Here is a 3,645-nt window from a genome sequence, read left to right on the forward strand (position 1 = left end):
ATTAACCTTGAGCCACAGCTGCCCTCTTACAGTCCCTCATGATCATGTATCTACCCTCTCTCCCCTCTAGGATCATGTATTTTCAGGTAAAGATACCTTGAAGCCACAGCTGCCCTCTCGTCCCCTCTATGATCATGTATCTACCCTCTCCGTCCCTCCATGATCATGTATTTTCAGGTAGAGATACCTTGAAGCCACAGCTGCCCTCTACGTCCCTCATGATCATGTATCTACCCTCTACGTCCCCTCATGATCATTGTATCTACCCTCTACGTCCCCTCATGATCAGTATTTCAGGTAGAGATACCTTGAAGCCACAGCTGCCCTCTTACGTCCCCTCATGATCATGTATCTACCCTCTCCGTCCCCTCATGATCATGTATTTTCAGGTAGAGATACCTTGAAGCCACAGCTGCCCTCCGTCCCCTCATGATCATGTATCTACTCTCCGTCCCCTCATGATCATGTATTTTCAGGTAGAGATACCTTAAGCCACAGCTGCCCTCTACGTCCCCTCATGATCATGTATCTACCCTCTCCGTCCCCTCATGATCATGTATCTACCCGTCTAGATCATGAGGGGACGTAGAGGGTAGATACATGATCATGAGGGGACGTAGAGGGCAGCTGTGGCTTCAAGGTATCTCTACCTGAAAATACATGATCTACGTGATCGATTGTTGATAATCGGCCGGTCAAAAGTCTGCCGTATTTACTTTGAAAAACTACAAAATGGACGGCATTGGCAGCAGCTCTATAGAGATGAGATGTAATATGTAATATTCACAACTGGAATATATTTGTAAGTAACGTTAATAAGTGATAAGCAGTAATGGGCGGTCACTACCATCCTTGGGACTTTTATTCAAATGTTTTATTCTGTGTTACAGCATTCAATCCAAATCATCAAAACCGAAATAGAAAACGTGATTTTTTTTATTTTTTTATTTAAGAATGCAACCCAAACCTCAAAATGCACTAATCGCTCAGCACTAGTAGTTGGAGTTGACAGCAAAGAAGCATGACAGAAATATGATGCCATGTTTTCAAACTACCGGTAGTTTCTTTGAGAAGAGAGAGATTTTTATATATATATATATAAGCGATCTGTGCATTTGAAAAGCTGCATAAATACACCTATTTCACTTTTGCATGTCAAAAACCCAAAAGACCACTGCAGCGCATGCTGCCGCCATTTTGAACAGATTAGATGATACTGTTTAGAACAAGCAGCCGGCTCACGAACGAACGCAACCAGGGAGAACGGTCGTCACTAGTTACCACCCCTACAAAGTCATTTTTTGTTTTGTTTCTCTTCTTAAAATGTGATTTTAAACGTACCATTAACCACACTGTTAACCTTAAGACCAAAAAGACCAATTTTGTTTTCATAGCTTTTTACGATCTACACCATTTTGACATTGTGGCTGTGGTAACTAGTGGAAACCAGGCATTCAATAAGTGAAAGCATTATCTAACTGGGGATAGCAAGCTAACATAATGTCACAGAGCATTATCTAACTGGGGATAGCAAGCTAACATAATGTCACAGAGCATTATCTAACTGGGGATAGCAAGCTAACATAATGTCAAAAGAAGAATCAAGTTGTCTCTCAGTAGCTGCATGCCCAGTGACAGCAGGGGAACTATGAGTCAAGTGTCTCTCAGAGCTGCATGCCCAGTGACAGCAGGGAATATGAGTCAAGTTCTCTCAGTAGCTGCATGCCCAGTGACAGCAGGGAACTATGAGTAATTGTCTCTCAGTAGCTGCATGCCCTAGTGACAGCAGGGGAACTATGAGTCTAGTACACAACACTTACTGTCAAGTTGTCTCTCAGTAGCTGCATGGATAGGTGCTGTCTTTGTAGGAGTCTTCACTCAGAGAATCCAGCTCTGCGATGGCGTCGTCGAAAGCCTGCAGGGAAAAACAAAGTTAACAGTCACAGTGTTGTTCTCCATGTCATATGACGAGTCTACATCGTTGGTTTTGTGCTAGGAGAGGAAGCAATTTCTCACTCGTTAATTGTGTTTAAAACTGGAAGGACAGATCGGAACGCGCTAGCTAGAACCTTCTACCTCTCGGCTCTGGTTGGCCAAAAAGCCATTTCCATCATTGTCGTTCATCAGGTTCTACACGTAGGTGACAGGTGTGACAAGAAAACAGCATAAAACCGGGTGCTTAACAAAGCATGCCAAATTAAATTAGCCAGCTACAGTAATTTGAGAAACATTAAGAAAAAGTTGTCGATTTTTTTTTGTTTGTTGTCAAATGAATCAGTTATCTACTTTGATAAGCAGCTAGTTAGCTCCATACCAATTTCAAGTCTTTCTGAACAAATATACTGACTAACTCAGAATATGAAGTTGTTTCAGAATGAAAGTTAGATAATGCGTTGAATTATGTTAGATAATGCTCTGTACGTTATTGTAGTAGCTAGATAATCTCGTGACATTATGTAGCTACTATCCCCAGTAGATATCCTTACATTATGTTAGAAGTCTGTGACGATTGTTTAGCAGCTAGATAATGCCTGTGACATTATGTTAGCTATGCTATCCCCAGTTAGATAATGCTCTGTGACATTATGTTAGCTACCTATCCCCAGTTAGAAATGCTCTGTGACATTATGTTAGCTAGCTATCCCCAGTTAGATAATGCTCTGTGACATTATGTTAGCTAGCTATCCCAGTTAATAATGCTCTGGACATATTTGCTAGCTAGTATGTACTAATGCTACAGTTAGATAATGCTCTGTGACATTATGTAGCTAGCTAGATAATGCTCTGTACATATGTTGCTAGCTCCCCAGTTAGATAATGCTCTGTGACATTATGTTAGCTAGCTATCCCCAGTTAGATAATGCTCTGTGACATTATTAGCTAGCTATCCCAGTTAGATAATCTCTGTGACATTATGTAGCTAGCTATCCCCAGTTAGATAATGCTCTGTGACATTATGTTAGCTAGTATCCCAGTTAGATAAGCTCTGTGACATTATGTTGGCTAGCTATCCCAGTTAGATAATGCTTTGTGACATTATGTTGCTACTGTTCCCAGTTAGATAATGCTCTGTGACATATGTTGGCTAGCTATCCCAGTTAATAATGCTCTGGACATTATGTAGCTAGCTATCCGAGTAGATAATCTCTGTGAATTATTAGCTGCTATCCCCATGTAGATAGATGCTTGAATTATGTTATCTATGCCCCAGTTAGTAATGCTTTGACATTATGTACGCTAGCTTCCCAGTTAGATAATGCCTCTGTGAATATGTTTTGTTAGCTATCCCGTTAGATAATGCTCTTGTGACTATTATGTTAGCTAGCTATCCCCAGTTAGATAATGCTCTGGACATTATGTTTAGCTAGCTATCCCAGTTAGATATATGCTCCTGTGCCATTATGTTAGCTAGCTATCCCCAGTTAGATAATGCTCGTGACATTATGTAGCTGCTATCCCAGTTAGATAATGCTTTTGACATTATGTTGAGCTTAGCTAATCCCCAGTTAGATAATGCTTTGTGCATTATGTTAGCATAGCTGTTCCCATTAGATAATGCTCTGTGACATTTGTTGTGCTTCATTCCCAGTTGATAATGCTCTTGACATTTATGTTAGCCTAGTGATCCCATTAGATAATGCTCTG

General features: G+C 40.7%; 1 long non-coding RNA gene across 1 annotated transcript in view; it reads left to right on the forward strand.

Moving 5' to 3' along the window:
- Window positions 1-1,598: 1,598 nt before the first annotated feature.
- The window catches only part of LOC139028836 (uncharacterized), a 5,413-nt gene continuing 3,366 nt past the window's right edge, over window positions 1,599-3,645 (forward strand). The window contains exon 1 of the long non-coding RNA XR_011481075.1: window positions 1,599-1,657. This is a non-coding gene — a long non-coding RNA (uncharacterized lncRNA). The remainder of the gene's footprint in view (window positions 1,658-3,645) is intronic.

The sequence above is a fragment of the Salvelinus sp. IW2-2015 genome, linkage group LG15 (assembly GCF_002910315.2).
Source record: "Salvelinus sp. IW2-2015 linkage group LG15, ASM291031v2, whole genome shotgun sequence".
In the NCBI taxonomy this organism is placed as follows: Eukaryota; Metazoa; Chordata; class Actinopteri; order Salmoniformes; family Salmonidae; genus Salvelinus; species Salvelinus sp. IW2-2015.